The sequence below is a fragment of the Poromitra crassiceps genome, assembly GCF_964638095.1.
Source record: "Poromitra crassiceps genome assembly, chromosome: 5".
Lineage (NCBI taxonomy): Eukaryota > Metazoa > Chordata > Actinopteri > Beryciformes > Melamphaidae > Poromitra > Poromitra crassiceps.
The window spans coordinates 49,865,703-49,877,983 of record NC_139642.1 but is presented as its reverse complement, the minus strand read 5'-3'; positions in this window follow the sequence as shown (position 1 = coordinate 49,877,983).

Sequence of the window (12,281 nt, the reverse complement as noted above, 5' to 3'; positions counted from 1 at the left end):
TGAGATTATTTTGGGGCCATATCGCCCACTCCGAGTGAGTGAGTGAGTGAGTGAGTGAGTGAGTGAGAGTGTGTGTGTGTCTGTGTGTGTGTTGTAGAATGGAATTTGTATCAATAATCATCATTCTTCTCCCGCATTAACCAGAGCATTTCAAGCCAATATGAAACCAGTGAATAAAGCCAGGAGTCCAGGAAAGTTTGAAAAATCTATTGTAGCCAAACATATCTTTGTAAATATCAGAGTTACAAAGAGACTGCCTCATAACAGAAATACAAAAATTCATAGTTGCAGGCTTCATGAGGACAGCCAAAGATCTTCTACTGTGTGGAACACACACCATGTTTTGTCTAAGAGAGCTGCAGAGAGAGGCTGAGCAAGGTCAGAGAGCATCAGCCACGTGTGACATGACCCTGTTACTGTGGGCAGAGAGGGTGATGTCTACTTTAACCTGTGTGTGTGCGGTTATGATTAATAACTAATACCAATAACTATTTGTCTCTGTTATAGCTTATTGATTATGAAATTAAATCAATGGAACTTAAATTTTCTCCATCAGTGTGTGTGTGTGTGTGTGTGTCAGGCTAGTGTCAGGTGGTAAACTCTGTGTGCTATGTGTATGTGCGAGGTGTGAGAGAGGTGCGTGCAGTGCAGCGGCGCTGATGGTTTCGTGGCCAGACATGACTGGACTCATGTGACGGACTTTGTAGTCAGTGGGTCAGCCGGGGAGAGAGAGCTCCACATGGCTGTGGCTGTGTGAGAGAGAGACAGAGAGACAGAGGGAGAGAGAGAGAGAGAGAGAGAGATGGAAGCCTTCCAAGCAAAGCAAAACAACAAACAACTACTTTGTGTCGTTAATGGGCTTTGAGAAGGGGAGTTGAATAAGGACTTCAGGAGAGAGAGAGAGACGGGGGAGAGCACAAAGTGACCAAACAGCTGGGGGTGGGTGGGTGGGTTGTGGGGATGAAGCCAGAAATAGGGTGATGGGACAAAGTCGAGAGAGAGAGAGAGAGAGAGAGAGAGAGAGAGAGAGAGAGAGAGAGAGAGAGAGAGAGAGAGAGCAACAAGGAGAGCAGTCAATTGCTCAGTGAACCACAATGGCTTGCCTTAAGCTCATTCTGCAGTTGGACTCATCATAACGCCCCCTGCAGCTTCCGTGTGTGTGTGTGAGTGTGTCTGTGTGTGTGTGTGTGTGTGTGTGTGTGTGTGTGTTTTAGCTCTTTGGTTATGGGCCCAGGCTAATTTTCCACATCACCACCATGGGCAAGTTCTCTCTTTGTGGTCTGCAGCCTTGGTCGTTGAGTGTGATGACCTACGTGTAGGGGAAGACCAGTTACCTGGCCCTGCATTCAATGTCAGAAACTTTCCTGGCGTCGTGTGGCTGGTGTCACAATGTGGGGTTATGACTATTTTCCACTGAGTGACCATTAAGAATGCGACAGGTAATGGTGATATGCTGTGAGAGACTTCAGATCCCATGTTGCACTAGGGTTTTAATTCAACAATAAGAAAAAGCAATAATACAAATAATATATCAATGCTTTAAAAATGGACAAGGATGGCACAATAAAGGCACAGACTTATTCCCATTGTGGTCCTTGATGTTTTGGCAGTGAAGATGGCGTAAGTCCGAATGGCCAATCAGTCTCTGACAATAATATCGACCACTAAAAGCTACGGAGAATAAAACTGGACAGATTTCAATAACATTACAGCTGAGCAAAGAACAAGAAAAAACAACAACAACACAGACTGTTTTTAGCAGGCTAGCATTCTTATGCCTTTAAAGGTGCAGCAAGTGGTATTAAAATTAAATTAAATACAAAATAAAAATGTTATATAGATCTACATACCAACAGCCAGCACACTGATATAGTGTCTTTAGGGAGTAACACAGAAAATAAATTGTCTGGTACTATCGCCTTTTCCACTTTTATCCAATCAGGAGAGAGGATTCCACAAATTTCTTTTCTGTTTAATGCAGGGCGGAGGGAGTGGGAGACCCACATTACTGACCAAATACTCTATAATATACTGTAGCTATCAGATAGCTCTAGATAGCTGTCAGAACGTAGAGCTATTTGACACTTGTTATTTAACAAAAAAAATATCACTAACACATTTAGGTGTACCTAGTTTTTAAGTCGTTTTTTAAAGAACTAGTTTTAAGTCGTTTTAAGTAGTTTTTTTGCGCTTGTAGCTGCAGCAGCGGTAAGCATAGCCGCCTATTACTCATCCTGTTTACATATAAGCTCCGTCTTCCTTTGCGATTTTTTTATAATCCTAACAGCGTACCAGAACACAATACAAGATGGCGATGCTATACATTTAAAAGACGGTGTAAACTGCACACTCATGAGGGAGTTTAAGATGCTCTGGTTAGCGCCGCAGGCAGCTAAATGTCTATAATGTAAATGTGCTTTTCCATCTCTGCTGCACTCACATTCTGCTGCCAGTCTTTCGAGCGCTCTTCTTCTTGTCTTTTCTACTTGAGTTTCTGTCTTTCTAATCTGCTTCTCGATTTAGCTCCCCGTAGTCTCCAGCCCTGCCCTAAAGCTGCTTTATCTCCTTAAGTCTCTCTCTTCAAACTGCCAAAGTTCTTCACCTACCTACACTCACTTCAGAGACATGACCTCTATCTCTGCTTTACCTTCATACAAAATACACCCTTTCCACCACACTTGCTCCTTTCACTCTTCAGCTCTTTATATTTCTATTATTTATATTTATTGCTGTCGCTTTCAAAAAGCGTCTCTTTGAATCCTCCAAGATTCCATTTACCAGTTGTGCCAGGCCATCTTCTCATTGCCCATCCCATCTATCAAGTTAAGTTAAGTTAAGTTATCCTTTATTTATCCCCATGGGGAAATTCATCCTCTGCATTTGACCCATCCTCTACTAGGAACCTTCCTAGAACTAGGAGCAGTGGGCAGCCGCAGTGCAGCGCCCGGGGACCTACTCCAGTTCTTTTGCCATTACCTTGGTCAGGGGCACTGACAGGAGTCTTAACACTAACATACATGTCTTTTGATGGTGGGAGGAAACCGGAGCACCTGGAGACAACCCACACGAAACACAGGTAGAATATGCAAACTCCACACAGAAAGGACCTGGGACGGACCGGGGTTCGAACCCGGGACCTTCTTGCTGTGAGGCAACAGTGCTAGCCACTGAGCCACCGTGCCGTCAAACCTTCCTCTCATCCCATCCTTGTACCTGTTAGTCTGCAGCAGGACCTCCTGTATGATCCAACCAATCCATTTCAGTCAGCCACTGTTTAATTCTAGCCCTCATATTAGCATCTTTTTCTAAGGCTCTTTGTAAAACCAACTCATTAGGGAAGTGCTACATAATGTCGTTTTTCAGAGTTCAAGTTTCCCCTGGTGATAAAAAAGAAAAATCTGCATTTTTCCCGCAGGCATAAACAGCCCTACAAATCTTACTAGTCTGACAAAACTATGAGAAAGTAAATTCACATATGACTCAACCACCGCAGGCAACAAAAATGTTTGTACACACACACGCAATGCACGCACACAGATTTATTGAAGACAGCGTGGATTCAGACCGACGATTCGTATCAAATTTAAATACTTTCAATGCGGCACGCCCGCCCCACATCACACGCCGCCAAGGCCCAACAAGGTCTAAACCCAGGGTTTTGAACTGGGCCGCAGCTACACTTGTCTGACCAGAGAAGCTAACAGACAGTCTCCATCCAGTCAGTTTAACAGCTCGCAGAAAGCGTAAATTAGCAATTTAGTTATGGGAACAAAACATTGCTTGCCTCACACTCCGGCTGCGTGAGAATTATGCAATTGTGGAATCCTAGTAGAGCTGTACAATATATCGTTTCAGCATCGTCATCATCGCAATGTGCGCATGCGCAATACTCACATCGCAGAACGCGCAATGTCATAGGATAAGGCAAAGTAACTCAAACATGTCATGCTATAACTCTTTTGCTGGTTGATACTCAGCATTAGCACACTAGCATCCTGCCAATCACTCTGGCTGCAGCTAAAAACACTTGCTACTATGTCACCCACGCAGGTTACCCACTACCTTCTTAAAGGGACAAGGCTTGATGAGCTTGATGAGTCATTTGGTGAAAATTCCTGTATTCTTTCATATCGCAATATATATCGCAGAAACCAAATATATTGCAATGTCTGTTTTTTCCAATATCGTGCAGCCCTAAATCCTAGGATGACGATCTATGTAGGATTTATGAGTTTTAAGCCCAATTTGCATAACGTTGAGCTTTTCATCGTCTCAAGGCAGCTCAGACTGGTCTGTGTGCATTTTATGGTACACAATGCATTTTATGGGTCCTCATTGTATGTATGCATTCGGTTTTGGTGCCAAGACTCCATTACTCATTCACTCACTCTCACACACACACACACACACACACACACACACACACACACACACACACACACACACACACACACACAACAAAACGCTTTCACAGCTAACAAAATCCCCCTACAGTCACCAGGCACACAAATGTATCATGTCTTTGTTTAGCAGAACCACAGGCGCTTCCAGGCCAAACGCTCCCACTCCCATCATGCTTTCTCTCACAGAGAGCCTTTCCCCGTCCAGATACACTATCAGGCCCAATCCCACATTATCCTGCCCCAGCTGCAGGGCTGCAGAATGGCTTCATTATGTGTCCGAGGGGCCTGGTGAGAGAGGGAACGGACTGTGTGAGATCTACTCTGTGACTTCTGTCATGTCTCAGGACTGTGTGAGATCTACTCTGTGTCTTCTGTCATGTCTCAGGACTGTGTGAGATCTACTCTGTGTCTTCTGTCATGTCTCAGGACTGTGTGAGATCTACTCTGTGACTTCTGTCATGTCTCAGGACTGTGTGAGATCTACTCTGTGTCTTCTGTCATGTCTCAGGATTGTGTGAGATCTACTCTGTGACTTCTGCCATGTCTCAGGACTGTGTGAGATCTACTCTGTGTCTTCTGTCATGTCTCAGGACTGTGTGAGATCTACTCTGTGTCTTCTGCCATGTCTCAGGACTGTGTGAGATCTACTCTGTGTCTTCTGTCATGTCTCAGGACTGTGTGAGATCTACTCTGTGTCTTCTGTCATGTCTCAGGACTGTGTGAGATCTACTCTGTGTCTTCTGTCATGTCTCAGGACTGTGTGAGATCTACTCTGTGTCTTCTGTCATGTCTCAGGACTGTGTGAGATCTACTCTGTCTTCTGTCATGTCTCAGGACTGTGTGAGATCTACTCTGTCTTCTGCCATGTCTCAGGACTGTGTGAGATCTACTCTGTGTCTTCTGTCATGTCTCAGGACTGTGTGAGATCTACTCTGTCTTCTGTCATGTCTCAGGACTGTGTGAGATCTACTCTGTGTCTTCTGCCATGTCTCAGGACTGTGTGAGATCTACTCTGTGTCTTCTGTCATGTCTCAGGACTGTGTGAGATCTACTCTGTGTCTTCTGCCATGTCTCAGGACTGTGTGAGATCTACTATGTGTCTTCTGTCATGTCTCAGGACTGTGTGAGATCTACTCTGTGTCTTCTATCATGTCTCAGGACTGTGTGAGATCTACTCTGTGTCTTCTGCCATGTCTCAGGACTGTGTGAGATCTACTCTGTGACTTCTGCCATGTCTCAGGACTGTGTGAGATCTACTCTGTGACTTCTGTCATGTCTCAGGACTGTGTGAGATCTACTCTGTGTCTTCTATCATGTCTCAGGACTGTGTGAGATCTACTCTGTGTCTTCTATCATGTCTCAGGACTGTGTGAGATCTACTCTGTGTCTTCTGTCATGTCTCAGGACTGTCTCTCAGGACTGTGTGAGATCTACTCTGTGTCTTCTGTCATGTCTCAGGACTGTCTCTCAGGACTGTGTGAGATCTACTCTGTGTCTTCTGTCATGTCTCAGGACTGTGTGAGATCTACTCTGTGTCTTCTGTCATGTCTCAGGACTGTGTGAGATCTACTCTTTGACTTCTGTCATGTCTCAGGACTGTGTGAGATCTACTCTGTGTCTTCTGTCATGTCTCAGGACTGTGTGAGATCTACTCTGTGTCTTCTGTCATGTCTCAGGCAGTCCGCGACACACGGCAAGTCACCAAGGACCCAATCTGGGAAGATGGAGTCCTGCAGAGGCAGGCTTGATGACTATTAAGACTCCGCTTTCCACAGCTAAAAAGAAGAATAAAGGAGAAGGTAGAAATTTCTGGTGAGAACAGTTGAGAAGAATGGATCAACCACCATCAGCTCCAGTAAGAAGATAACTTACAAAGCCCTCTGGCAGACATCCAGCGTTGGCTCAAACTTCAGAAGATGAAACACAGGCATTTAAGGGCTTTTAATGACTCGCATATAGTAATTAGTCAGCTCTGAGATGTACCTCCCCCCTGCTCTCTCACTTCCCTCAACCTCTGCCCATTGGTCCTGACTCCCTCTCTACAGTACGTCGCTCTGGCTAGCTGTGCACGATGCAGCCTGGGCCCGTACACCACAGGCACACACTGAGGCTGCTCATTACACTGAGTTAGATGATGCTAATGACAGAGTTAGCAGAGGAGTGCAGCTACCAGATGAATGAGTGTAAATGACACGGAGGCGCACACCAACACAGGCAGACCTGGGATCAGCGTGGAGGCGGTGCCGCTGCTGCCTGCTGGTATGCATACCAACACCGTGTAGGCGGACCTGTCCTGAGATCAGCGTGGAGTGAACCTGTATGCACACCAACACCGTGTAGGCAGACCTGTCGTGAGATCAGCGTGGAGTGAACCTGTATGCACACCAACACCGTGTAGGCAGACCTGAGATCAGTGTGGAGTGAACCTGTATGCACACCAACACCGTGTAGGCAGACCTGTCCTGAGATCAGGGTGGAGTGAGCCTGTATGCACACCAACACCATGTAGGCAGACCTGTCCTGAGATCAGGGTGGAGTGAACCTGTATGCACAACAACACCGTGTAGGCAGACCTGAGATCAGCGTGGAGTGAACCTGTATGCACAACAACACCGTGTAGGCAGACCTGTCCTGAGATCAGCGTGGAGTGAACCCGTATGCACACCAACACCATGTAGGCAGACCTGAGATCAGCGTGGAGTGATCCTGTCAGAAAAGCAATGAACCAGGGATGAGGGGGGCTCGGCCTAGCACATCTCTCCCCCTCTTTATGCAAAACACTGAGGTGTATAATTATACCTGACATTGAAGCAGGCAAACTATGACAGTATGTGTTTCAGAATAACGCAGTATATAAACCTAATGTAGCAGCCACTGTAAACCCACAACCGTCAAATGAATGCAAAATCAAAAGGCAAACATGAACTGTGAGAGAGTATGTTTTTAAAAACCCTCGGGAATCAGGAGAGCAGAGGTGCCCCAGGCCTTACTGTAATAACAGCTATGAGTTTAAATTAAGCAAACGATGCCACAATGTGTGCTAGATTAGGGCCTTGAAGAACAGATGGTGGCACATATGACTGGCAGAGCAGAGTGTGGGACATGATCATACAGCACAGCACCAGATGACTATGCTGGCTGGCTGGCTGGCTGGCTGGCAGCCTGGAGACAGACAGCACAGCAAGTCTTCATCCCACCGCGGCTTCTGATGTAGCGGACAGACAGGGATGTGCCATCAGGTCTGGAACGAGCATGAACCAGGCCTACAACAAACAACAACAACAGTTGACTCAGAAGTAAATACTGACTGAGGTTAGCGCCGGCCCAAGTGATGAATAGAATGACTACGATGAGGAATTAACAAAGAAATCCAACATTGTTGGAGAAAAATACAAACATTAACAAATAATCTCGAGACAATTCTGTTCGGCTCTGCATAGAGACGCTGCATGAAATAGGCCACGCCCATCACGGGGGAAAAGTTCCGTTCATTTCCACACACCAGCGTCATTTTCCTTGAATTAAACATGGCTAAAAGCTGTTGTGTGGTGGGGCTGCGCAGACAACAAATGTAAAAAAATCGCCAGTTAAAGTTTTTTTGTACTCCTGAGCAAAACAAGGAAGCCATTGAGAATTGCCGAGAAGAAAAATGTGGATCTAGCTGTCAAGAAGTACGTTGGAGTGTTCATCTTCCGTATATACGATCTTTTTGTGCAACACGCAACCATGCATGTGACATAGGAGAATGCCAGGATTGGAGGGGGGGTTTCCGTTTTCCCCCGTCTTGGGCGTGGTTTCTGAATGATGGCGCGTTACGCAGTGTCTCTATTGCTGACGATGAAAAAGCTTGTTTCCGTTTGACCAGCCAGAGAAAATAAAAACCATGAGGTCTGTCAAGAGAGTCTGAGGAAAGAGAAGGAGATCAGTGAGCAGCTAATGAGTAAATGCATGAGCAGTAAGTATGGCGGAGGGCAAAGTGTCTGGTTGGGGTTGAGCGGCGCCGGCCCGGTGAATGCCAAAGGATGCAGAAAGTTCAGCATCACTGTTCTGTGGAGTAGAGCAGTCTGCGAGGCTTATGGTGAGAGGCTGTCTCCATCAGATGTCCCACGTCTGTCTTTGTTCTCCTGATGCGATGCTTCAGGCAAAGCGGCTTTTTCCCCCGGGAAGACAAATGTGACTTGTGTGTCCGTGCGTGCGTCTGCCCAGGGGTGGTTCTTGAAACCGGCTGTAGGAGGAGAGCAGCGTTTTCGAAAATTCCCCCCGCAGCTAGAAAACTGTAAATACAACGAGGAGTCAGAGCAACTCCTCCACATGAGGAGATTGGCCTTATCGCTCAGCTGGCTCAAAATAATAAGAGCAATTACAGTGCAATCATCCATATACCATCTCAAAATAAGATAACGTCTACTGGAGCCAGTCCTGGAATGCGAACCTGGCTCTGAGAACCAAAAGCACCCTGGCCCCTGACCTGCCACATCTACAGCACAATACAACACTACAGTATGAAAAACACACGGTGTTCAAGGAAATAACAGTCGATGCCTGAAGTCATCGTGAACGAGACGTGAGCAAGCCAGCCATGGATAGACGCAGGCCTGCATTAACACACATCAGGTCGCCATGTTTCTCTGACTGTGGTCTTTATGTCGCTCTTGTAAATCTGCCTGGCTTATCTGGAGGCCCCACCCCCTCTCTTCAGACTGCGGCTACGATTATGCTACAGTCCCCCGTCTCCCCCCCTTCCACTCCACTCTGCTGTCATTGTCTCTATTGATCTCTGCAGGCATTGCTTTGATGGCCACTACTGTCACTCGCATCTGACTGTCTGTCTGTCTGTCTGTCTGTCTGTCTGTCTGTCTGTCTGTCTGTCTGTCTGTCCTTCAGTTCCCACCATGCCGAAATCGCACAAGGACCACGTGGTGGGCTAGAAAGACCAAGACGCATTTGGCAAGCATACCTGTAGATTCAACACACACACACACACACACACATTCACGGAACAAGTCTAATGATTTGCATCCAGTGGGATGCTCATGAAGCACAGCCCACATTCTCATTGGCTTGTTTGTGGGAGATGAACAGATGGTGAGAAAACGAGGAAAAAAATGGAGGTGAAGAGGAAAAACACAATGGACGTATGTATGTATGTATGTGTGTGTGTGTGTGTGTGTGTGTGTGTGTGTGTGTGTGTGTGTGTGTGTGTGTGTGTGTGTGTGTGTGTACTGTTTATATACAGTAGTCCAACATAGTGACACCTGATCCAGCTTTCATGAGGTTTGAAAAGGCATTTCCAGCGTGTGAGCAGAGGTTGTCGTCATCTTCACCAGCAGCACTGTGTTAGTGTTCACCCCAATCAAAATGCTCTTAGGCTGTTGAGCCCACTGCAATTTTCACATCATTTAATCCACTCTGGTCTACCGCAATGTGGAGCAGTGCTGCAGTCCACTGTGTCTGTGCTGCTGTGTCTGACCAACACAATGTGGAGCAGTGCTGCAGTCCACTGTGTCTGTGCTGCTGTGTCTGACCAACACAATGTGGAGCAGTGCTGCAGTCCACTGTGTCTGTGCTGTGTCTGACCAACACAATGTGGAGCAGTGCTGCAGTCCACTGTGTCTGTGCTGCTGTGTCTGACCAACACAATGTGGAGCAGTGCTGCAGTCCACTGTGTCTGTGCTGGTGTGTCTGACGAACAAAATCCCACACATCACTGGCATCAAGATGCAGTGGAAGATATTAATGGAGAGACCAAACAACAGATGATGAAGATCATGAGATTAGAACGTTCTTATCTCTGACAGGCCTAAATGGAATCAATGCGTGGGTCTGACTGGATGGAATAAATAAGGCTGAATTTAAACACACTTTTTTTTTTTACTGGCAGCACCATGAACATCAAAGGAGAGAGAGGGCGGACTGCTTAATTTTTTGTGAGTGGACTAATGTGAAGGAAGAGGTTGAGTTTCACGGTACGTAGGCAGCAGACAGTTTACAACAAGCAGGATGGAGATGGGGAAAGTACAGGAAGTAAAGTTGGTAGTTGTTTTTACTTGGATCCTAAAGAGTCAGCGTGGGACACATCAGATGTGTTTGCAGGAGTTTCTGTTGAGCGTTTGACAGCTGGACATTGACTGTTTGCTGATAGCAGCAGCTAACGCAGCTGGCTTTTGTGGGGGGAAAGTGTGCGTTGCGCAGAAAAAGCAATTGAGGAAGTGCTTTTTCGAGCAAAGTAGTGGCATAGTGAGTACACCATAAATAGCCTAGTAAAAACTGTCCTGATAACGTGATCTCACATCCTGTTTCGCTCTACACATCAGTCTGGACTCTCAGCCGCCTGCAGCGATCTCAGTGGGTGGGAGTACTTGCGTTGACAGACAACTCCTTCAGCCAATCAGCATCGCCAAATCCAATCCAAATCCACTAGGAAGAACCGTGAAAACGTCTTTTATTGAAGGGAAACTTCGCTGGTGCATAGTTGTTCTTGTTTAATTGTTGTTATTGAGTCCAATTCTGCAAAAAAAACCTGCCCTTACAGCTCTGTTTACTCTACTAACGTTAACGTTACCACTCGTTGCTTGGGGAGCCACCATTAGTGTTTTGCAAGCGGCATCCCTGATTGGCCGGTTACGTTGTCAACTATGAGGCAGGTCCCTGATTGGTCCAGGTACAGTACATTCTAATTTCTGGAAATCACTGGGGTGAGGGCAAGAGGCCAGACTGAAGCGCAGAGCGAGTTCACGTGATGGGCACACTGTAAGTGGGACAGCTCACAACTGTGCTGCGAAAATATCCAGCATTTAGTCTGAATACTGAGACACAGAATCAGATTTTTCTTATTCTTAAAACAAAATATGTTGCTAAGAGAAAGTGAAATTCTCACTCCATTTCACTTGTTTAAATAAAAATAAGATTAATAAATACTAGATAGGATGATTTGTTATAATGGATTTTCTTCGCAGTGTAGGCAATCCTCCGAGATATGCAAAGTTGTAGAGAAAGCAGGACTTGGCGTATTTTTAGATAATAACTGTGCGGCCCTCCTCCGCTCACCTTCATACCAGCAGACCCAGAGGGACTGAGAGACGCAGGTGGACCGGGCTGGGCTGACTCTCTGAAGACCAGATCAACCACAAAGTTTACAATCCTCTATCTCTCTCATCACACTAGGGATGGGCATTTTAAGCAATTTAAATACTCGAGTACTCTCCTTCTATTATTAACGAGTGCTCGAGTGCTCGAGTACTCGCGCGGGGGGCGCGGGCTGTGTGATTACTATGGTAATGACTGAGCAGGGGTAATCTGCTGTGTATGGGGCTGTTCACAGATAACATTTTGCATTTTTGCATGGAAAAAGCGCTACCTGGAGCATTTTTTGTCAGCCACCATTTTCGGGAAGAGCTGGAAAACTTCCGGTTAAAACTTTCAAAATAATGTTACTTAAACAAAAGTAAATAGCTTATTGATGCCCGTTGGAGGAGAAAAGGTATTTCAACGAATGACTCGTTGTGATGTTATATGGCGTGAAACTGTGGCTGTAACGCATTACTCAAAATAAATAAGGTTACAATAAACGTTTTATTTTGAAAGCAACAAAGCGGATGACGTACTTGTACATTCTGGCTGACTTGATGCCCGGCCATGCAGTTGCTGCCAGATCCACACGACGATGCGTGCGTAGATCTTCTAATCTACACCATTTTTAAAGGGGTGGGGAGTGGGGCGAGTACCCGAACAGCAGAAACGTTACTCGAGTACTGACGTTATGAACGAGTGCTCGAGTACCCGAGTACTCGCGCCCATCCCTACATCACACACACGCTACACACTACTGGAGACATGTGCAAAAACAAACGTACAACATGCCACCCACCCCCACAAACA